The following is a 25,003-nucleotide window of genomic DNA, read 5'->3' as shown; positions in this document are numbered from 1 at the left end:
GGCCATCTGCAGTACCAGAACACTGTTCAACCATGTCAAGAAATTTACACTTAATCCTGCATTGTTGGTCATCAAAATATATTATTGTGAATGCACACAGTTTGATTATTGAATTATCTGTTGTTTCATCCATTATAATTGAAGAAAAGGTTCCATTTTCCCTCAGTTTTTCATAGAGTTCTTCCCTATATGTTTTGGAAATACTTTCTCTCACTATGTGGGTAGCTTTTGTTCGATGCAGTGCTAACTGCTGTGCTATTTTTGAATTCGGAAAAATATCTTTACACAAAGGTGCTAGTACATCCAGTAGCGAAAATGGTAGGTTATTTGTCGCTACTAGGCCTGCTAGTTTGATATCTGCTCTTTTCGTTTTAGCCGCTGGAGGATTTTCGAACATTTTTGTTAGATCTAACGTAGTCGCTACTTGTTTGGAATTAAATTTATGTTTCTCTGCTTCAAGGTGTCTTGTGATTGTAGCTTTATTAGCTAAAATATCCACACTGCAAATTTTGTAGAATCCCTGATAGTTCAACTTGCTTTTAGACTTTGACTTGACTAGCCAACCTTTAAATTTGGGATTTTGCAGCCAGCTCTCAACAAAGGCATATTCCCTTGTTTTAAGGGGTCGTTTTATTATTTGTGTTTTTGTGCTGGTTGGACACAACTCCTTTTCCATTGTTCTAGCACAGAAAGTAGTTACGAGACAAATACCAAGGACACAATTCACAATATTTGAATTTTGAATATTGACAGAAGTCAGACTGAGAAAAAAGGGTTAACTTATTTGTTGCTGTTCGGTATATCAAATTTGTTCATAGAAAAGTATGAAATAAAATATAGATTTTTCTTTTTCTTAATTTACGTCCCTAGTCTGTATTGTTTAAATCCATTGTAAAATTCACCTCGATTTCAGTAAGTGTCCAAACAGTGGTTAGAATTAGGAATAAAACGGGAACATTTGTATAATTACATGCAAATTACACCCATTAGACCGCTACACGAAATCTACACAAATTTCATGTAATTACACGCACATTGGCAACACTGATTGGATAGGCTACATCACTCTTTGTTCCATCCTTTGCCGTCCTACTGACAACTGATATATCATCCGGTTTGTGAAAATTAGAGAGAAAACATATTCCCTTCTTATCCATCCATTTCAAGAAAAGAAATCCTCTACTATGCATTCTCTAATCGTAATCTCCTCTGTTTATAGTTTTATCAGAAAGCAAATCGTTTGGCAGACCCTTGCGATCTTTACGTATGGTTCCACATGCAAGTATTTTTTTATTCAATAGATCATTCATCAAGGGAAGAGAAGTGAAAAAATTATCAAAGTAGACCTGGTTATATTCACCAGCAATATCTCTGCATAGGTCCTGAACAACTCGTGTGCCTAAATGTTTTTCTGCTGTATCGACTTTTCCGGTATATAGATATCTGGAAATCGGAAATGTAACCAGATTTATTTGCACGTACCCACACCTTATATCCACGCTTTATTGGTTTTTGTGGCATGTATTGGCGCAGGGATGATCGACCCTTGAATCTTATCATTGACATACTGATGTCCATCCGGTTCATAGTTTTTATAGGTATCCAGGATCGTATTCATGAAAGGGCGGACTTTGTATAATTTATCATACCCATTTTGCCTTTTTTTGCCTGCTTCTGGTTGTCGTTCAAGTGAATGTGTGCCAGAAGCCATTCAAACCTATTTTTTGGCATGATACTTGAAATATGAAAATCTGGTATTTCCTTATTGCATGACCAATAGTCTTTTATAGACGGCAACCATTTGATACCCATTAGTACATTTATTCCGAGAAAAGCTTTTATTTCATCATTGCTTGTTTTTTTGAATTTGGTCTGATCATTATATTTCTGCAGTGCATATAGATTTGTTTGATCTGTGATATGGGGTATGAGTTCAAGAGGGAAGATGCAGAAATATGTCAAACGGCGTTCCCGCCTTCAGAGAAATATTTTTGGGACCAGAATATTTTGTGAACTCGGGAAAATTGAAGGAATTTTTTGTTTTACTCCAAACAACATTATCCGTGTTGAATGGCAAGCTTTTTTTCAACTATGACTTGAAAAATGGGATTATTCAACACTGATGGGCCTAAGAGAGGTTATTCTTTAATATTTCCTTATGGAGCTTGAAATTCTGGTCTCTAAGGTTATTGATGTTCTGCCTGAAGACGTTTGAAGTGTTCACTCCGAACAGAAGACCGTTGACAGCTCTGTACGCGATTATCAGGTCTCCTCTCTCTCGCGGCCTCTCGAAAGTGCTCAACGCATCTGCAATCTACCAAGATAATCTTCAGCGTCTCCTCGCAAATTGGGATACCAAACATTGAAGCACACCGATTTTACTAGGGCGAACTGCAAACCTAACACCTCTATAACTGCTTTTCGATAATTCTGCTAACAAACGGTCTAAGGTCGTATTAGGATCTATTTGAGTACCTAATTATTTCATTTTGACCAGTTCTTTCTTCTGTTGAAAAAAAAAAGCCTCACCTTCAAACACCCTGTATATCATGCTCACATTCAGACATGTACAACAATCAATCTAATGAAATGAAAGGTTTAGCGGCATGCAGACAGGAATTGAATTCTGAAAAAAGTACCACCCAGAGCAGGATTCGAACCTACGCCCCCTGATTACCGGTCAGGTACTCTCCCAACTGAGCTACCCGGGCTGACGTGAGGATCCATCTGCATTGTCTGGCTACCACTATCCTCAGAATTCACATGTTAGTATTATCACTTTCGAACTCCGGCGTTCGGAAGCGATTGGAAATGTTAAAGGTGGAGGGGATACACATTCGCTTTCAATGATCTTCGGGATTCAACATATCCATTTCCCGGTGCGTCGTCGACATATAGCGATATCAGCAAGGATCGGATGCGAACCTCCGATCATTGAACAAATTAAGCCGAAAATATCAATTGTGATGATAGTTTAGTGTCTGAAAATATAATGAAATGAAAGGTTTAGCGGCATGCAGACAGGAATTGAATTCTGAAAAAAGTACCACCCAGAGCAGGATTCGAACCTACGCCCCCTGATTACCGGTCAGGTACTCTCCCAACTGAGCTACCCGGGCTGACGTGAGGATCCATCTGCATTGTCTGGCTACCACTATCCTCAGAATTCACATGTTAGTATTATCACTTTCGAACTCCGGCGTTCGGAAGCGATTGGAAATGTTAAAGGTGGAGGGGATACACATTCGCTTTCAATGATCTTCGGGATTCAACATATCCATTTCCCGGTGCGTCGTCGACATATAGCGATATCAGCAAGGATCGGATGCGAACCTCCGATCATTGAACAAATTAAGCCGAAAATATCAATTGTGATGATAGTTTAGTGTCTGAAAATATAATGAAATGAAAGGTTTAGCGGCATGCAGACAGGAATTGAATTCTGAAAAAAGTACCACCCAGAGCAGGATTCGAACCTACGCCCCCTGATTACCGGTCAGGTACTCTCCCAACTGAGCTACCCGGGCTGACGTGAGGATCCATCTGCATTGTCTGGCTACCACTATCCTCAGAATTCACATGTTAGTATTATCACTTTCGAACTCCGGCGTTCGGAAGCGATTGGAAATGTTAAAGGTGGAGGGGATACACATTCGCTTTCAATGATCTTCGGGATTCAACATATCCATTTCCCGGTGCGTCGTCGACATATAGCGATATCAGCAAGGATCGGATGCGAACCTCCGATCATTGAACAAATTAAGCCGAAAATATCAATTGTGATGATAGTTTAGTGTCTGAAAATATAATGAAATGAAAGGTTTAGCGGCATGCAGACAGGAATTGAATTCTGAAAAAAGTACCACCCAGAGCAGGATTCGAACCTACGCCCCCTGATTACCGGTCAGGTACTCTCCCAACTGAGCTACCCGGGCTGACGTGAGGATCCATCTGCATTGTCTGGCTACCACTATCCTCAGAATTCACATGTTAGTATTATCACTTTCGAACTCCGGCGTTCGGAAGCGATTGGAAATGTTAAAGGTGGAGGGGATACACATTCGCTTTCAATGATCTTCGGGATTCAACATATCCATTTCACGGTGCGTCGTCGACATATAGCGATATCAGCAAGGTTCGCATCCGATCCTTGCTGATATCGCTATATGTCGACGACGCACCGGGAAATGGATATGTTGAATCCCGAAGATCATTGAAAGCGAATGTGTATCCCCTCCACCTTTAACATTTCCAATCGCTTCCGAACGCCGGAGTTCGAAAGTGATAATACTAACATGTGAATTCTGAGGATAGTGGTAGCCAGACAATGCAGATGGATCCTCACGTCAGCCCGGGTAGCTCAGTTGGGAGAGTACCTGACCGGTAATCAGGGGGCGTAGGTTCGAATCCTGCTCTGGGTGGTACTTTTTTCAGAATTCAATTCCTGTCTGCATGCCGCTAAACCTTTCATTTCATTATATTTTCAGACACTAAACTATCATCACAATTGATATTTTCGGCTTAATTTGTTCAATGATCGGAGGTTCGCATCCGATCCTTGCTGATATCGCTATATGTCGACGACGCACCGGGAAATGGATATGTTGAATCCCGAAGATCATTGAAAGCGAATGTGTATCCCCTCCACCTTTAACATTTCCAATCGCTTCCGAACGCCGGAGTTCGAAAGTGATAATACTAACATGTGAATTCTGAGGATAGTGGTAGCCAGACAATGCAGATGGATCCTCACGTCAGCCCGGGTAGCTCAGTTGGGAGAGTACCTGACCGGTAATCAGGGGGCGTAGGTTCGAATCCTGCTCTGGGTGGTACTTTTTTCAGAATTCAATTCCTGTCTGCATGCCGCTAAACCTTTCATTTCATTATATTTTCAGACACTAAACTATCATCACAATTGATATTTTCGGCTTAATTTGTTCAATGATCGGAGGTTCGCATCCGATCCTTGCTGATATCGCTATATGTCGACGACGCACCGGGAAATGGATATGTTGAATCCCGAAGATCATTGAAAGCGAATGTGTATCCCCTCCACCTTTAACATTTCCAATCGCTTCCGAACGCCGGAGTTCGAAAGTGATAATACTAACATGTGAATTCTGAGGATAGTGGTAGCCAGACAATGCAGATGGATCCTCACGTCAGCCCGGGTAGCTCAGTTGGGAGAGTACCTGACCGGTAATCAGGGGGCGTAGGTTCGAATCCTGCTCTGGGTGGTACTTTTTTCAGAATTCAATTCCTGTCTGCATGCCGCTAAACCTTTCATTTCATTATATTTTCAGACACTAAACTATCATCACAATTGATATTTTCGGCTTAATTTGTTCAATGATCGGAGGTTCGCATCCGATCCTTGCTGATATCGCTATATGTCGACGACGCACCGGGAAATGGATATGTTGAATCCCGAAGATCATTGAAAGCGAATGTGTATCCCCTCCACCTTTAACATTTCCAATCGCTTCCGAACGCCGGAGTTCGAAAGTGATAATACTAACATGTGAATTCTGAGGATAGTGGTAGCCAGACAATGCAGATGGATCCTCACGTCAGCCCGGGTAGCTCAGTTGGGAGAGTACCTGACCGGTAATCAGGGGGCGTAGGTTCGAATCCTGCTCTGGGTGGTACTTTTTTCAGAATTCAATTCCTGTCTGCATGCCGCTAAACCTTTCATTTCATTATATTTTCAGACACTAAACTATCATCACAATTGATATTTTCGGCTTAATTTGTTCAATGATCGGAGGTTCGCATCCGATCCTTGCTGATATCGCTATATGTCGACGACGCACCGGGAAATGGATATGTTGAATCCCGAAGATCATTGAAAGCGAATGTGTATCCCCTCCACCTTTAACATTTCCAATCGCTTCCGAACGCCGGAGTTCGAAAGTGATAATACTAACATGTGAATTCTGAGGATAGTGGTAGCCAGACAATGCAGATGGATCCTCACGTCAGCCCGGGTAGCTCAGTTGGGAGAGTACCTGACCGGTAATCAGGGGGCGTAGGTTCGAATCCTGCTCTGGGTGGTACTTTTTTCAGAATTCAATTCCTGTCTGCATGCCGCTAAACCTTTCATTTCATTATATTTTCAGACACTAAACTATCATCACAATTGATATTTTCGGCTTAATTTGTTCAATGATCGGAGGTTCGCATCCGATCCTTGCTGATATCGCTATATGTCGACGACGCACCGGGAAATGGATATGTTGAATCCCGAAGATCATTGAAAGCGAATGTGTATCCCCTCCACCTTTAACATTTCCAATCGCTTCCGAACGCCGGAGTTCGAAAGTGATAATACTAACATGTGAATTCTGAGGATAGTGGTAGCCAGACAATGCAGATGGATCCTCACGTCAGCCCGGGTAGCTCAGTTGGGAGAGTACCTGACCGGTAATCAGGGGGCGTAGGTTCGAATCCTGCTCTGGGTGGTACTTTTTTCAGAATTCAATTCCTGTCTGCATGCCGCTAAACCTTTCATTTCATTATATTTTCAGACACTAAACTATCATCACAATCAATCTAACTAACAATCAGCATCACTACAATTGAATTCCCAATTGTATTTGTATTTGATATTATGACTCAGGATTGCCAATTCCACCACTTTCCAGAATATCTAACCCATCCAGAATTGGGGATTCAGTTCCTATGATAATCAAAATAGAAGTATCAACTTCATCCAACATTTTTCCTTTCCTCCACTACTTCCAGTTTTTCTGGAATTATCGAGTTTGGCCTTTCAGAAAAAGAATCCATCAAATCAAATTATGAAAGCTACATTTATACTATACCAATGTTCGACTTTTCCATAAACCAAATAAATTGTCCTTTGTAAATGTCCAAGTACGGTCTCGGCCTGCCAGTCATAGCGATTGGACAAACTCATGGATCAGAAATTTTCACTTAATCAACGGATGATTGTCGATAAATCATACAAGATACAACACGACAGGTGTTTTCTCCTTCAGGACAGAAACGAAAGAGGAAATTGAAAAAGGATGAGTTTCTTAGAAATCTATGAACAGAGGTGATTCATGTCTGTTATAGATATTAACTATTGTTATATCCTCGATTTTTATAGCTTGGCTATCTCAATTTTGGGTACGTGTTTCTATTTCGGTTGGATTAAGGTGTTTTTTATAATAGATCAGGATACCTCTACTTGTTCTAGGTTTTGCTATCTTAAGGTAATGAAAATTACGTAGTTAGGGAGGACCTGCGGTGCCCAATGTTGTTGCCTAAATACAGAGAATATCGACGTTTTTTCCATTCATAAAAATTTCTAATTCGTTAATTTAGTTTCTTATGCCGTCGCGATTGCACGATTTGATCTTGATATCTCTCTTATGATTTTTATGAACCATTTTTCTGATCTAAATTGTTAATAACTTGGTTTTTTTTTTATAGCAGAAGTAGTATTTTCAAGCGATACCTTCAATTCCCTAATGAGATAAATAGAAGTTGGAAGATTACAAATTCAATTTAATTCTTCAATTCTGTTCAACAGAGTTTGAAAATCATCATTCTATTTAGTTATCCTGATGGCATTTTTTACCGCGTTTACATGATTCTGTTTGTTATTCCTTGGGTTTGTGGTGATTGTGTGTCTTTGGGGAGGTGGGTTAGGTTTGTGAAGTATAAAATTTGGAGATGGGTTAGGTTTTTGAGGATGAGGTAAAATAGTTGAGCTATATACATACCTAGTAAAAATGGGGCACTTTTTGTAAATAGCCCTGTGGGATCCAGAGCAATTTGCACACTTCACTCATTCAGTTTTTCCTTTAATCGGGCAGTCCTTCGTCAAATGATTCCTACCGTACTTGATACATTTCGGTTGAAGATTGCAGTAGCTTGATCCGAAAGCACTTTTGAATTTTGTATTTATTCTAATATCTTTGCCATTCAAGTTTGATGTTGTCCAGTTCTGACGTCTTTCTGTGGTCTTTGAGATTGACTTCACTGATAGTAAATCTGAATGCGATGATCTATCTTTCCTTCCATGTTGAGAAAATGTACATCATCATTTTTCAAGTTGTGCTCACTTGTAATATATGTGACTTTATTTCTTCTTCCGTTGTGAAGCAGGCTTCTTTCACGACAATTTTCTTCGTCTTTCCTCTTTCGGGCAGTACGTGAAAATTTGCATATTTTCTGATTTAAAAACTTCAGTTTTCAATAATTGTTATGGTATGCGATGTGGATTTCTATTACGCCTGTGTGATATTTTATATGAAATTTCTCCTTCACTATTTGTATATCCGTCTCATGGAATTTTCGGTGGTCTTCTATTTTTGAGGTCACTATTACCGGGGGGCATTCGCGAATTTTTATTATAATATGTTGTTAGACGGTTTATCGAGTAGGGTCTTTGCGGTATCCATGGACTCTTCGGTATTAAGGATTCCAAATTTATTCGTTGTGGAAGAAATTGTTGCACTGAGAGTAGATGGCTGCCTGCATGTTTTCTTCGCAAGTTGAAATTCTTCTACTTCGTTAACATTACACCATAATTTGTGTTCCATTCCTATAGACTCCTTCTTATAGGTAACTATGGACACGGGTGTTAAAAACACTTTTGTCTAAGAGAGGAAAATTGACTGCTCTTTTATGCTTCCGTTTAATGATGATGGTTTTCGAAATTTGTTGGTACCAACGATCAGTGATCTGGACATCAACAAACACTGTCTCTACGTGTTCACTCTTCGGATGATACTTTATTATCTGGTTGAAGTACCATCGAAACATTTATGAATGGAACTCGACTTCGTTCATATGGCCACCTCGGGCATGTTTGCAGCGGTCGATTCGTTGGACCCAATTTTCGATGACCCAGCCACACATTTCGGCCGAAACGGCTGCTATTTCGCGTTCAATGTTATTTTTTGTGGATGAAGTGGTGTTTCTTGAAGCGCATGTGGATTTCTCCCGACCAATAACGCATATTTTGCTTACTGACGAACCCATCGAACCAAAAGTGAGCTTTGTCACTGAAGTTAGTGAAATATCAATTCTTAACTGATTGCAGTCAAAAAAATATGAAAAAAATATTGAAGGACAATGACCTCAATATTTCAAGTCCGTGACCTTGAAAAAATTTTCGAATTTTCGAACAAATATAAGAAAAATTTCAATTTTTCTCAATAATTGCCAAGAATTTGTGAGGTTATGAAATCGATGTCCTTGAATCTACCCATATGTGACCTTGGCGGAAATTGAATTTACTAATATGTGATCTTTGCGAAAAATTAAAAAAAAAAATTAAATATGAAATGAAGAAATATTATGAGCATGATACCTTGAATTCGGTATCGTATTTCAAAAGGAAATAAAAAGTTTCATATTATTACGTATCGAGTTCGTTTTCACTCTCGTAATTTTTCATAAAAACTTGCTCTTTTTTTAAGTTAAAGGGTATATTACTGCCCTTTGAACAAAATAAGTTTTGTATATTTATTTCTTATGCTGGTCACATTCGTTTTAGACTTACGTATAAAATGCAGTCTCACATTCAAATATTTCATACAAATACATTTAATTGAAAAATATATATGTTTGACAGGGTTGTCCAAAACATGATTCTGCAGTGATTTAAATAATTGAGCACTAACACAATCCACAATAACTGCATTGGTTAATACCAACAGTATATTTTTTTTATGCAAAACATTATTATGTATTTTTAAAAAATATTCAGATCTTTTGCATATTTTTACAACATCACCTGAAGGATATGTTAAACCTCCATAAGTTTTTTGGCGAATGAGGGAATCCAAATAATTTCTTGGATCCCCTATTAGTGCATTAGCGCACATTTCACAATTAATTTTTTCTTGCAAATGTTGTACAATGAAACCTGCTATGTAAACTATCACCTGCGAGGAATAATGAGAATTTTCAGTAAGAACATAATCATGATCATTTAATATGTTTAATAATGATTGGTCCTCGACATGATCAGATTGTTCATAAATTCCAGATGAAGTTGAGTTTAATGTGTCTTCTGGAATAGAATGTTCAGTCCTACTTGACACAACCAAAACTGGAATTTGGTCAAGAGGTATACAATTCCCCATTCCTCCCTCCCTCACTTCCCCTCTTACCAACAGTCTTTTATAAGCCCCCATAAATTGGCATGCTGTTGGATTGTTGTTCCAACCACCTTAAGAGCGAATTGATGAGAAAAATAGCTCTATATGATTTTGGGAGACTTTATAAATTGTTATATAAACCAATAATTTTTGATTTTGAACAATATCATGGTACATGTCCAATGAACTTTTCAAACACGTCAATATACCTATAAAGCCCATTTTTCTATTTGAATTGAATAATAACTCCCCATTTGGATATGTTAATTTTGAGATGTAGTCGTAAGCAAAATGCACAAATTCAATATTCATTTTCAAATTTTTACCACACATTGCCTTTTTAAATCCGGGTGCTATTAAGCTTCTACTATTGAGAGAATCAAAAATATTGTTCATGATTTTCAAGAACAACACTGTCCCTCTGCAGCCTACAAACTGATCCAATTTTAGAATATTTTCACAATATTCAATTGAATCAGCCACAGATTTGCTGAACAACTGAACAGCTAGCCGGACTTTCATTTTTTGATTGAAGAACTCCACATGAGCTTTTCGAAGTTTATTGCCCATATATATTTCCATCTTTGTCCTTAAATACGTTTTTTTCCCCAAACGTATTTCAAACAAGTTTGACCATGTGGATTGGATCGAAGAAAAAATAACAATTTTGGGAGCCCACTGAAAAATTAGCTTTCAAACTGGATATTTTATAGGAGCATCCTAACAGATTACCCATAGCAATGTTAGATGGGGCCCCATCGCAAGTTAAGGATACAATTATAACCCCTGTATTTTGAAATATGTTTAAACATTGTTTAATAATCGAACTTTTTTGTTGTCCGTTTAATCCATTGGATAAAAAGTACCCTACAGGTAATTTCCAAGAGCCATTTACAGCCATAACCATCAAAAGAAATGCCTCCCTAGCTAATTCATTTGAATCATCTTGAAAATCAACCCCAAAATTAACATATCCAACAAATTTCTTTCCATCCCAATCTAAATGTTGACGAATAGACATTTCATCCATCACTAAGCTTCATATGCAGGGTTTATTGTCTAACTTTACCATTTTTTTTTAATGCCTCGAAAGCTTCTGTTGAGAAACCTGGAGCAGCGTTTGCAACCACTTTCCTATTGTGCTGCTGTGTGGCAAGCATGTGTTGAAGACATTCCTCACATAATTATATGCCTTAGGAGAAAAGAAATTCAAGGTTATTGCAAATTTTCTCAATTCAGGAGAATACTTTCCTGATTTTTTCAAATTTCTTGCAAGAATTTCTTTATTAACCTCAGTCATATTTTCTTAAAGCATAACCTTTCCACCATCTAACATGCATTTTTTCTGCAAATTTTGGAGAATTTGTTTTAAAGAAATAACCTTCTTTTTGTACCATCTTAGCGATTGTCTCAGTTGTATTATAGTTCTTTTATGAGCTTGGTTTTTTCTAACTTCCATGATAAGCTTCTTCCTCAATTCCTGTTCTCTAGGTGTATCTGGAACAGAAATTGATGATGTTGGAGGCTTCTGCTGCTCTTTCTTGAATGTCCTCCTTCTTGATGTTTCAGATTCCTTCCAAAAAGAAATAAAATGAATTAGCAAATATAGCAATTAATTAAGTAATAAATATATGTTACCTTTACTGGTTGAAGATATTTCGGAAGTGTGGAAAAAATAGTCGGAACTGCCTCATTCAGCAAACGAATTCTCACTTGAGTATTGATTTTATAAAACCACTTTTGTTCAAAATGTTTGGAACAGAGTCTATCATTTTTAGTTGGTGACCAGTCTTTCAATTTCGTGTTGTTCACCCAAATCTTACGCCTCTCAGGATTTCGTGGGAAGCTACAAAAACAGTATAAATATTATTTGGGATCAATACCTATTACAACTAATTTTCAACTACGCCACTGCTAAAATGGCTCCTTAGTAGAAGAGTTGCGGGTAAAATTATGGATTTAAATATTAAAATAAACTACTTGATACCTTGAAAAGTAATAATTGTAATCTTCATTCAATATATTTTTTTATTTTAAAAGACTATCAACTGTAGTTGAGGATAAACAAGAAAATATCAAGCAAACCTTTCGTTCATAACGATAACAATAAACTATATTACCTATGAAATGATATTCCTGGTTACTTTTTCTCGATTCTGCTTTGGCATTGATAAGCACAACAATTAACCATTATGTCCAGATTAAAATACACTTGAAAATTAACTTAAAATCACAAAATATTCACACGTCCCACTTGGATTGTTTGCCACATAAATAATGGTGGCCAGTGTCGAAGTGAACTTCACTTTGTAGCTTTGCGTTGACGCTGTGCGCGGTATCCTCTCCCTTCCCTAATCTAAGGTTCCATCCGTCGAAACAGAACATCAGATAGCTAACCCCAAAGATGCTCTTGCCCTAATCCAGCCTTGGGAACATTGCGACGAACTTCTACCCAGAGTGTCTCAATGGTCTGTGTGTAAGCACCAGTTTCTGGATCAACGAAGTTTAAAGAGTGGTTCACGGTAAAATGGCGGAAACCCTCAGTCTCTAGAGCATCATACCCCCTCTTCTTTAATGGCCTCTTTCCATCCTGTCTTTAGACATGCTTCCTCATAATCTTTCGGTACATCAGAAAAATTTCCAGCTACCAAAGCAGTCAGATGGGACATGTCATAGTCTTCATATCTTTTTGGCATATTAATTTTTCTCTTACTTCGATTTTCTTCCGTTTCTAAATTTTTTAAAGGTTCATCTGTATCTTTTTCATGAGTTTCTACATAATCCTGTATGTAAATATTGACGTCTTCTGGTTCTTTCTAATCTTTACTGAATTCATTGAATACTACATTCCTTGCTGTCACAATTTTTCCTTTTGCTGCATCCCATAGGCGATATCCGTTGTCAGTATATCCTACAAAAATTAGTTTTTTACTTTTTGAATCCAACTTACCGGTTCTATCTTCCTTAGGTATATGCATGTAAGCATCACTACCAAATACCCTTATTTTATCCATATTTGGTATTCTATTATACCATATTTCAGCTGGAGTCTTTTTACATGTTATCGTAGAGGTTTTGATTAAATAAATAGCTGTCCCAACAGCCTCTTCCCAGAATTCTTTGGATAGTTTTGCATCATATATTAGACATCTTCCTTTTCCATAATGGTTCTATTCATGCGCTCAGCAACGCCATTCTGCTGAGGTGTATGACTGACTGTATACTGTATGTGTATTCCTTTTTCCGAACAGAAGTTTTTCATTTCCTTCGAAATATACTCTCCTCCATTATCACACCTGAGTCTTTCCATTCTTCTTCCAAATTTGTTTTCAATCATGGCAATATAGCATTTAAAGTCGTTTACTTCATACTTGTTCATTAGGAAGTAGCATACTGTAAAATGTGACAAAATATCTTTTACCACTGTGAGATGTAGGATTGATTGGTCCACAGACATCTGTTGAAACAACTTCCAATAAAAATTTTGCCTTTCTGTCTTCCAAAATGTCTTTGTATGGCTTCTGACATTGTTTCCCTTGCAGGCATACCTCACAGATAGATTTACTTGGATACTTTGATGAATGACCCATTCTTCGGTATCTATCAAATTTGCTTCATAGCCAATAAGATTGAATTTTAGTATATATAAATTGCCAAAAAGTTTTCCTTCAACCAAAGTTCCTTTTGATGAATTTATTTTAACAGTTCCATTTTTGAAGTTGACTTCAAATCCCTTTTCCTCGATTCTTCTTACCAACAATAGATTGTGTGAAAGTTTTGAGCATACTAGTACATTTTTGAGTGTTATTGTCCTTCCTTCCTGTGTTAAAACTTTCAAGTCACCTTCTCTTCGAGCTTCCACTGTTTCTCCTAGTTTAGCAACTTGAATACTGTGGTATACATCCTTCACATTTATTAGATGCTTTTCCAGTGCTTGACATATCAAGTGGTTTGATGCACCACTGTCAATAATGAACTTTATCATTACATCATCATGATTTGCTTTCTCATAATTTTCACTCGAGGTAATGAAAGCAATCTCATCTTCTTTTGCTACATGACATTCATTTCTATTTTTATTTCTAGTACATTCCGACCTCTTATGTCCTTTCAAACCACAATTATAACATTTGAATGGAAAATTGCCTTGTTTATTTTTGTTGGTTTTATTCTCGGTTTTACTATACCTATTTCTGTAACCAGTGTTCTTTTTCCAACCAAGAAATGTTTGTGGAGAATCACTATCATTGTTTGTTTCTTTCTTCTGTCTTCCCTCTTCATTCAGAAGTTTGTTTTTAACTAGATCTAAGGTTATTCCTGCGGGATTTTGAGTAAATAGAATGTCAATTGCTGTGACCACTGGTTGGTATGATTCTTTAAATCTGAACCATGTTTGTATTATCGCAACAATTTATTCTTGTTAATTCATGTAGATGATTTGATAGTTGTATCCAAATCTTTAACTGAGTTATCTGAATTAAAAAGGGAACTACAGGATAAATTTGAGATGATCGATTTAACAAATAGCAAATGTCAAAAATTTTTGGGATTGAACATTATAAAATGTGAGAATTGTATTTACATACATCAGAAGGATATGATTGAACAAATTTTGAAATATTTTAATATGGAGGGTTGTAAGACATCAAAAATCCCCATTCAGCCAAAATTGAATTTGAACTTTAAATATCCTGAAATTGATGAAAATAATTGTAGTAAATTACCATATAGACAACTGATAGGATCGTTAATGTATCTTATGCTTTGTAGTCGTCCAGATATATGTTTCTCAGTAACATTTTTCAGTAGATTTCAAAATTGTTATGGATTAGAGCATTGGAAAAATCTCAAAAATGTACTTAAATATTTGAAGTATACTAAAAACTATGGCTTGAAATTTGAAAGATCAAATAGAGAAAATAATAATCGTGATATTTTGTCAGCTTATGTAGATGCGGATTTTGCGAATGACATTTGTGATAGAAAAAGTATTTCAGGTTTCACTCTAAGCTTATATGACAATGTGATATTTTGGAGATCTCAAAAACGGCTGAAGCCGAGTATGTAGCGTTGTCATCTTGTCTAACAGAAGTTCTTTTTGTAAGCCAATTATTGAAAGAAATCATAAATTTTGAAATATATCCTGTAAAAGTATTTGAGGATAATCAACCCTGTATAAAAATGGCTTCAACCCTTGAGACTCGAAGAACTAAACATATAGATGTGAAATATCATTTTATTCGAGAATGTGTCAATAACAATCAAGTAACACTATAATATGTTCCAAGTCATGAACAAGTAGCGGACATGTTTACCAAAGCATTGCCAAATGTTCAATTCAGTTATCTTAGAAATAAGTTGAATGTTGTAGAAGTTTTTTTGTAGTTTAGTGATGATTTAATAGGGGTATCACATAACGTTTAATGATACCGATTAATGTTTCGGAGGAACGATCCTCTAGAGGAACTAGAAATGCTTTGCCTCTTCCACCTTGCTCCTCTCTTCAAACTCCACCAAGAACCCATTGCCCTGTCAACAAACGGCCTCGATTATATTTCCTTTTGTCCAACCAAGCTTCGTCTATCTCGACGATTTTCCCAACCCCCCCAATGGATTGAGAATTTCGCACGACATAGTTGGTATCTACTTCCCGGCAAAAGGAAAACCAATCAACTACCGAATTGGGACTGCACTTCAGTTCAAACATGGCGTCACTGACTTTCGCATTTCCGTTTAACAAAAATATGTCGACCAGAAAACATATTTCCATCAAACTTAAATGAGATCGCTCAAAAAACGTACCTTGAAAGACGCGTGAAGTTTCGCATTTCCTGTTCCCTCTTCTTGATGCAAAAACAACTTTGCGGCATCTATACTGATTTCTTTCAAAATCGGATCGAACTCTCGATCCGCACGTTTCGCACAAAGAGTGACACGATAATGCCCCATGCTTCATAAGGAATTCTCGTGCCAGCTCTTCATTCGAAATCATCCGAATAAACTCAATGTGCGTGAAGGAACACTCTTGGCAAACGTTATATCCACAACTCTGCACTGTTGGATTGGGATCCTCCATGGCTGATGTCGTTTCTGTTTTCTCAAAACTAGCTGCACGTAAAAAAACAGAATCACAATTAAAAACACAATAACCACAAATTTTCACAACAAGATATCAATTTTCAATAAGTAACATCCGTAAAACACTTACATTTCAATAAAATTCGAGCGATTCGAAGTAGCTTGGCTTTTTATTTCGACGCTTGCTCTGTAATGCTCGAGCCAAAGAAGCAACGAAGCGGACGGAAATGGAATCAGTCTTGGACTACACAAAGTTGCATGCTCGGAGTTGGTAACATAAACTTTTGATTGATGTTAATGATAGCTTTTCTTTGTTATATTGAGAGTGTTTTCTGGTCAATTCTTCGATGTTAGTTATATCTTTAAAATTGAATTCGAATTTTATCCAGAATGATATCGATATGATGCGTACTTTTTATAAAATTGCAATAGTTTTGTACTGCTGCGATATGGTGTTGCGAAGAAAACTTGGAAGTTTCCCGAGTTTGCTCTTGCCACTACTTTTCATTTTTCCCCAAGCATTAACTCCTTCAGTAAACCAATTATCTTCTGAATTGAAAGACTTATTTGGTGGAAATAAACAGCAAACGAAGCAGTATGCTCTGTGTTCAACGGTGCTGTATTCTAGAAAATTATATTCTTTGTACCACGAGGAATTGAATCGGTTTTTACCATCACTAGGAAATACTGTTAATTTGGGTTAATGAGGTCCTAAAGTAATCAAATATTTTTTTTTGAGTTTCTGATCCAGGATTCCCGAGATTCACGAGAAACTAAACGGCTTCCTTCATCTTCCCAAGATTTAATAATAATCATTGACTCTCCGACAGATATGCAATTTTCAAAAACTTCTTTCATCATTTTCAAATTAGATACAGTCTCAATAATAATTGAAAGTTCTTCTCCTTTCGAATCTTTTATTATCTTTTCGTATTTTTCGGAACTCTTACAGTCAGCAATGATCTGTAAAAGTTTGGCGGAGAATGCCGTCCACGATATTTCTTCAGGTGAACTCTCTACATTGAAACAGTTTTTTTCCCGAGACATACTCAACGTGAGTGAATCGCAAATTTCGGAATTTCTGGTTTAACCGAAAATGGGCTCAGTATTACAAGCAGCTTGTTCCCTTTCGATTTCATGGCTATTATATCCTAAAAAAGGAAGCCTTGAAATAATCTGGTGAATTTGATTTTGCGTTTTTTTCATCAGAGGTTTACGTGTCTCAAAAGATCTAGGGCAAAAAGAGTTTGTATATACGACAAAAATTACTTATGGGTACTTCAAGCTTTGAAGATGATGAGAATATTCTAGAGTATAAAAATGAAAATTAACGAATTTCATTGTATCCATATTCAAAGCTTCGAACGATTCCCCGTTCATTTCTTCATGATAATCTCCAGATTAATTGGATTCAAAGACCACAAGCCGTTCCCTACAAAACCATTTTGCCCCTTATATGACAAAAAATCATCAATCTTTTTCCCTTTGCACTTGGATTTTTGAGTCCAGTTGAAAGACCTTTCCGAGGAGTCTACAGGACTTAACACTTAATTTGGCAAGTTCATTGGTAAAAACCCACAGGGCAAATATTATTAAATTTGTGTATTATGAGTCTGTAAGGACCCATTTACCAGAGGTATTTGTCTGAAATATATATCTCATAATATACAACACTAATAAGTCAGTAAACTACTCCTCAATTATAAATGTATACAGGGTTAGAACCATTTAGAGGCTGACTATAGAAAACCGTTAAAAATAAAGGGTGGCTGAAATTACAAAAAAGTAGTAGAGGAAAGTATCCTAATTTTGGATATTTTTTTTATTTCCCATTTTTTGGCAGAAAAATTAATGTTTGATTATTTTTCTTCACTGGAAATGTGGTTTTACCCTAATGAAACTACGTCATATAAACTAAAATATTTATTTCTCGCCAGAATGACATAAAAAATGAGCTCAACTGAAAAATGACAATTTTCATGATTGCAAAAATAGGTTCCTAATATTGGATACCCTATCCAAAATTAGGATACCCTTTCCAAAATTAGGATCCTATTTCTCTTTGCAAAAATCACACACGTATACTTTGTTACTGTCACTGCCAGCACAATCTTCATGTGCCCATCTGAAGCATACGGAACACTGGATCCAGCCTTCTCCACGTTGGTCCTCGGAAAAATGTCCACAGCAAAAAAGGCACTCTGCATCTTCATCTCCATCATTTTCGATTTCCGACATATCGTCATAAGGAATATCTTGCGACGAATCTGATGTTTCACTTCGATCTCTTGTTTTTTTTGACTTTCCTTTTTTACGCAGTGATGTTTTCCTTCTAGATTCACTTGAAAAATCTAATTTCGGTAACGTTTTTTCATTTTTCAATGACTCTTTTCTTTTTTTTCTCTTTTATGTTCGCTTCTTAATCATCTTTGTAGGGCGTACTCGTGATAAGCGCTGCTGAGCCGGGAATTTCTAAGAAGAAATTCCCTGAGGCTTTCTAACAGATAAATTTGGATGGCGTTCCAAGAAGTTTCGCAGCCATTTTTTACCCGCATTACCATCGCTTTTTGAAAAGGGATGTGGAAGGTTATTTCTGAGAGCAATTTGATATGCCAGTCTGCGGATGTCTGCAAGTCCTAGACCATAATATCTTTTGTCCATCTCCAGGCAGTGTTGCACCAAATCTTCTTCCATTTCAGCGGTCAAAACTGGTTTCCGACCAATTTTTAGTGTGAATTGTTCTTCGCTGGTCTTGTCACGTTTAACATATAGTTCTAGGGTTGATTTCGGGACATTAAACAACTTGGACGCCTTTAAATATCCCATTTCTTTACTTTTAACTGCTTTGATGGCATTCTCCATATTCTCCGTATCCCATTTCTTATGTGGGACTCCTTTTTTAGGCATTTTACTGAAAAATATTATGGATTAACACGATGTAAATCGTGCTCATAATTGGGTTCCTAATTTTGGATATCCAATTTTGAGCCACCTTTCCTATCCAAAATTAGGCAACTTTCATGTTTAAGGTTATCTGATCAAATGAATATTGATACCGAACGAAAATGTTCGAATCGAATTGTTGAGATTATTCCACAACTATTCTTGTGTAGCCAATACTCACCGATTTCTGACAATTCACAATTGGAGAAATGAAAAACTAATCCTTCTCCTAGCGGTGAAAGGATGAACTTCATAGTTTACAGGGGGTTTATTTAGTTCAGGAACGTATAGTTTCCTGCATACAATTCCACAAAACTCCTGATAGGATATGAGATAACATAGTATCCAAAATTAGGCAACTATCCAATAATAGGCGACTTTCCTCTACATCAGTATAATCGCTATGTAGGATTATGATTACACACCGAATTTCGTGTACTTAGTTATCTCCAAAAACAAATGAGTTAATAAGAAAAAATGATGATCTTGATTTTCAGTGTTTTCGAGATATCTCTCATCAGATATTTGGCAACTGTTTACACACACCCACTCATCCTTGAATAACGCAAATTTTTCGTAATTTAAGCTACCCTGTATTTTTAACGGTATTCGATATTCTTGTAGTCCCCCTTTAAATAGTTCTAACCCTGTATATTGGGAAAAAAAACATCAAATATGATATATCGAGACTAACAAAATTAACTAATGATGGCAAAAATTATAAAAGCAATTCCGGGATTTCACCATACACAATCTGGCATCACACTTAGTACAAGCCCAGTGGGTTTCTCCGGACTTTCACAGTCTATATCGACCTTTTGATGAATAAACAGGAAAGTGATCCGAACTTACGTCCTGTGGAGGTCTAGGAGCTACCATTCTCTTGATTTCATTAGAATTATTTCTTATTAACTTTAGCGGTGTGTTTATCGTTTATTCTATCTTTCATTTTCAGAGATTGTGCCACTGTTAACAGGAACTCTTTCTAAGAAGTATCATTCTCTGTAGCATCCAATAATTTCCGGTCACGTCGATAGAGCAACCAAGTATTATTCAGACAAATATCAAGCCTTTCTGCAAATACCGATAGATACCAACGTCGTGTTTTTAGTGGAATCCTTGTTAGAACTTGAGTTGAGTTATTATCTTAGGTTGTTCTATCATTGTTGCATTTTTTGCCTTTTCTCGTCAAGAACTTGTCTATTTCGGGATCTAAGCTGCCAGATGTCAAGTTCACCGAGTCAAGTGGTATGGCTGTTTTGGCTCCAAGAGTAGCCTTGTCTATGTGAGTCCCGGTAGCGGCTCCCTTATAATTTGCCCAGCTTTTATCTTCTAAGGCTTGTTGTTTTAGGTGGGCACAATAAGCCAGGTCGGGATAAGAGCTCACCTCCATCCAGGACGGCCTTTCGTGTACCACACAGTAATGATGAAAGGAAATATCCTTCCTTCTCTGTGATTTTTGGAGTGCCACATAGTTATCCATTAAAGTAATCCCTTGATCGACTACTTCACGTAAAGTGTGTGCTTCCGTCTCGCATAGGTCCATGAAAGAGTACGATAGGCGGAGAGTTGACATCGCGTAGTATTGGGTAATTAGATCAACCTGGGACCGGACAGCGCTATATAGCGGGGACATCCTCAAGGAATTATTTTTGCTAGATAGGAGGGGATAGAGAATAGCACTCCGCAATGGTAGTCTGTTAGCTAGGAGGTCCGCCAGTATCTGAGCTTCGTATTGAAATTCAGGGGGCACAGTGATTGGTTGTCTCCCGGCCTTAGCATACATGGCACTAAATCTATTCTTGCACCACTCATTTATATGTTGAGGTAATGCTCCTTGTTTGGTAAAACAGGTGGCTACCATCAAGGCGCAAAACATCATGTTCAGTTCTTGGTCTATTTCTGAACTCAAAGTCTTTTAATTAAAATCCGACGTCTTTTCAGTCTTTATTTTTCTGTCATATAATGTCAACGCTCCCTTTTTTTATTTCAAACTATTAACTATGATCCTAATGTAAATGCAACAATGATACAAAAATCTAAGATAATAACTCAACTCAAGTTCTAACAATAGGGAAACGATCATCAGATCTACTCCTCCCATGTAGGCATGGTACTGCTTGACTATATTCAGACACGAAACATCCACTCTGACTCTCTGGGATTTTTCATATCTTTTGGCAGTAGTAATTGGTTCAGCAGAAACAAATGTACTTACTAATGGAATGGGTCTGTTATCATACCATTTCACGCATGTTATTCTATTATCATTATCACTTCTACAGCTAAACGATCCTCCTCCCCTTTTTTTCAGAATATAATCTCTCTCCAAATTGCAGTTCTGCAATTTATTACACTTTATTGGACCTAAAGCTAATATTCCATACTCATTTCTCAATGTGTTTAGAAGATCGTAATAGATAGCTATACATGAAGGATTGTCTATATATATTTGGCACCCAAGCCCATATTCATCACATTATTCGAAAAGTACTTATTTTTTCTGACAGGCTGGTTTTAGCACTTTCCATTTCGATATAGCATGAAGAAGCGCGTATTAATAGTCGTCATGTGGGATCTTATATCAATGTACTATTGAATTATTTTGAAATGACAAACTTGAGTTTGGTCACTTTTTGTCACTGTGAATGTACGTGACATTCCATTTTTGGGGTCAGGAATGGTCACAATTATGACTTCTTGACTTATTTTATCATTGTCCATTTTCATTTCACAGAGTTCCTTACAACGCCACACCCCAGCATCTCCCATTACCATTACGACCTTCATCAATAAGTGTATATCATCATTTTTTCTCTTCAAAAATGCTCGGAGTTTTGGATACTTAGACGTATCTATATTTTCCTCTATAAAAACGGTGGACCTCAACATATATTCGAATATTCACACCATAAGCTAGATGGGGACTTCAGTGAAGCACTTTTCTCGTAGAAATATTCCAAAAATAAATACTGGTAGGGCTACCTGTCTCTGAAACTGCGGAATTTCTAGAAGAGATTTGACTGTTGAAGCCCATAATTACTTTACTTGCTAACAGGGACTTAGCAATAGACTGGTAATCGTAATAAGTGTCTTCGAAGGTGGCCCTAATTTCATATTCCTTCTGGAGAGTTTCTTCGGAGGCTGCTGATTGTATATAGTTTTGCACCTCCTCGAACTCATCAAATACTTTCTTAATGCGACTTGATCTTGATCTAAGTTGGATCAGGTCGGTTTCACTGAGTTTATCTAGGTCTTTCTTACTTTCTACGTGTGAGTTGGGCCAAGGGAATGATAGATATCATTCCCTTCATTTTCATCTGTCATTTCATTTGTTGAAATGAATACCGCATGGCGGAAACATCCTTGAATTGTTTTAGCTGTTACCTTTTTCCCATTTATACTGTTATAGTATCCAAAACATAATTTTCAGGAATCCCTGAAAAGATATTATGCGATAACGGAACCAATTTTCATGGTGCATCGAAGGAACTGGAAGAAGCTTTACGCCAATTCAGAATGGAAGTATTGCGAGAAAATTTGGCTGTGAAAGGAATTGAATTCTCATTCAATCCATTATTTTGAATGATAAATCCATGTTCAGCAATGGACTTCCCTACTGACCACTGCTTTACATTGGTAACCAGAAAACAACCTCCTTTTCGGTGTTTCTGTCTTCACCCTACTTCTGAATTTTCTCCTCGTTGTTGGTTTTGGAGTGTACAGATCGTGTGTACGCCATGGATTGTCGACCGGTTGTACCTTGTTGTTATCCACTTCACATGTGAAGCTACAATCAAGCTCCTTCAAATTAACATAGTTATCAGAACTACTCGTAGATTTTTCACCAGTCATTTCGATCGAAGAAATTTTAACACAGAAATAGACAAGCCGACAAAACTCTGCAGCTGACCAACTTCAGGTTGATACTGAATATTCTCGCAGTCCTTGGCCTTATTTATTTCAACTCAAACTCATATTCGAAATGGGGAGGGGGGTTCAATTCAAAGAATAAAAACCTGTATCTTGATCCCATATTTAGCAGGCTTACTTGGCATGAACATTCGGAATCCACAGCGAACTCTGAATGGAACTAGCATTTCATCTATCGTCAAATATAGAAAAGGAGAGTAACAACTCTTTGAATTTTGGACGAATTGATTAAATAACTCAGATATTGCGGCCAACTTGTTTTCTTTCAGTCTTTCCTCCCTTGTACTATCATCATCGAATCGAATACAGGAAAGCAAGAAAGAAAACCTTGCAAGTGACATAGTGCACCTGAATATATCTCTGCCCGTTCCATCATTGGCCCATAGAGATCTGAGATCCTCATGCCCTGATTCAAAACTGCCCGTTAAATAGAGCAGACAAATGAAAGCCTCTATTTCTTCTTGGTCTGTATTATGAATGAAGGAAGCAGAGAACTGCGATCGGCAATTTCTCCTTCTTTTGAACATTTTATATTTCAGTTGCATATTCTGTATTTTGGAGTTTGTATGTTTTGTGATTTTCTTGAGCATTTCGTCCGAAAAAATTAGTTTCCAGGCCTGCAAAACTGTTGAGGGTAGATTCTTTTTTGCGTCTCCCTTCAAGCCAGGCAGTATTGTACAAATTTGTTTTTTGGGTTTTACCTCTTGTTGGTGCATTTTTCGACCATTTCGTTTTGTCTTTGCCATAAAAAGCTTGACGATTAGATTCGTCAACTTCTTTAGTCTTTCTCTCTACATCTTCAGATTCTTGTTCATTATCATTCCATTCAAGTTCGCTATCACGGTCATGTTCGCTTATTTCTTCATGATCACTCTCCCCAGGTTCACTCCTATCTCCTTCATCTAGAATAGCTTCAGTAGCAGCTACTCTGTCTTGCACTTCGAAAATATTTTCGTCTCCCTCTGTATTTTCTGTGGAATTACGATCCTCCCAGAACTGTTCATCTTCAACAATTTGTAAGATTTCAGCTTCAGTGAGTGGCCTATAAATACTGTAAAACAAAAACCAAAATCAATGAATTGATATAAATTTTGAATGATTCATTACCGTACCTCATATTTCATATAACACTACCGTTCAAACTACGCACGGGTCAATTTGACCCAAATACAGCAATATCAGCAAACACGGGAACGCACACAGCTCGACTAACTCGTCAGAACAGAGATTATGTTGGGCTAGGAGAATACTAGAAGAATCACCCCACTACTCACACGCGAAACGAAGAATTTCGGCTCGTCTTATGTCGTGTGGGTCAAAATGACCCGTCCTTAGTGACTAAGGGTTAACCATGAAATAGTTATCAGAACTACTCGTAGATTTTTCAATTTTCCAAATGTTTCGATTTCCTCACACTTTTTGTATCCTGCATAGGTTTTAAAACATTAGGCTTACTTGATTTATTCCTTTTATTTCAGAAATTGGAAGGAATTTCATACAGAAGGTTTCAATAGCATTGTATTTCAATTTCGAAAACAAAATCCATCAGGCGTTCTCAGTGTCTTCAAACTTTAAATTATAAATATTTCACATATCTTTCGTTTCGGGGTTGAAGAAGAATATTGAAAGAAAAGGATAAGGTTTTACTGGCATAACAATTTATTCGGAAACAACAGAAATTACATAATGCAATTATTGCAATTAAATAATAAGCATTTCATACATAAATTTGATAAAATAATATCTTCCCTACTGGCCACTGCTTTACGTTGGGAAACGGAAAACAAACTCCTTTACGGTGTTTCTGTCTTCACCCTACTTTTGAATTTTCTCCTCGTTGTTGGTTTTGTAGTGTACAGATCGTGTGTACGCCATGAATTATCGATCGGTTGTAAGTTGTTGGTCTCCACTTCACATGTGAAGCCCCA

At 37.1% G+C, this 25,003-nt stretch overlaps 10 non-coding genes across 10 annotated transcripts; 6 read left to right on the top strand and 4 right to left on the bottom strand.

Annotated features, from left to right (window-relative positions):
- Positions 1-2,639: 2,639 nt before the first annotated feature.
- Positions 2,640-2,711, bottom strand: Trnat-ggu. Its single transcript has one exon. It is a non-coding gene; the product is annotated as a tRNA-Thr (tRNA).
- Positions 2,712-3,047: 336 nt separating this feature from the next.
- On the bottom strand, positions 3,048-3,119 carry Trnat-ggu. Its single transcript has one exon. It is a non-coding gene; the product is annotated as a tRNA-Thr (tRNA).
- A 336-nt stretch (positions 3,120-3,455) lies between these two features.
- Positions 3,456-3,527, bottom strand: Trnat-ggu. Its single transcript has one exon. It is a non-coding gene; the product is annotated as a tRNA-Thr (tRNA).
- Positions 3,528-3,863: 336 nt separating this feature from the next.
- Positions 3,864-3,935, bottom strand: Trnat-ggu. Its single transcript has one exon. It is a non-coding gene; the product is annotated as a tRNA-Thr (tRNA).
- Positions 3,936-4,349: 414 nt separating this feature from the next.
- Trnat-ggu lies at positions 4,350-4,421 on the top strand. Its single transcript has one exon. It is a non-coding gene; the product is annotated as a tRNA-Thr (tRNA).
- Positions 4,422-4,757: 336 nt separating this feature from the next.
- Trnat-ggu lies at positions 4,758-4,829 on the top strand. The gene has a single exon. It is a non-coding gene; the product is annotated as a tRNA-Thr (tRNA).
- A 336-nt stretch (positions 4,830-5,165) lies between these two features.
- Positions 5,166-5,237, top strand: Trnat-ggu. Its single transcript has one exon. It is a non-coding gene; the product is annotated as a tRNA-Thr (tRNA).
- A 336-nt stretch (positions 5,238-5,573) lies between these two features.
- Trnat-ggu lies at positions 5,574-5,645 on the top strand. Its single transcript has one exon. It is a non-coding gene; the product is annotated as a tRNA-Thr (tRNA).
- A 336-nt stretch (positions 5,646-5,981) lies between these two features.
- Positions 5,982-6,053, top strand: Trnat-ggu. The gene has a single exon. It is a non-coding gene; the product is annotated as a tRNA-Thr (tRNA).
- Positions 6,054-6,389: 336 nt separating this feature from the next.
- Positions 6,390-6,461, top strand: Trnat-ggu. Its single transcript has one exon. It is a non-coding gene; the product is annotated as a tRNA-Thr (tRNA).
- The last annotated feature ends 18,542 nt before the right edge of the window (positions 6,462-25,003 follow it).

The sequence above is a fragment of the Coccinella septempunctata genome, chromosome 9 (genome assembly GCF_907165205.1).
Source record: "Coccinella septempunctata chromosome 9, icCocSept1.1, whole genome shotgun sequence".
NCBI classification, from domain to species: Eukaryota; Metazoa; Arthropoda; class Insecta; order Coleoptera; family Coccinellidae; genus Coccinella; species Coccinella septempunctata.
Note: the sequence above shows the minus strand (reverse complement) of the source record. Positions and strands in the feature narration are given on the sequence as shown.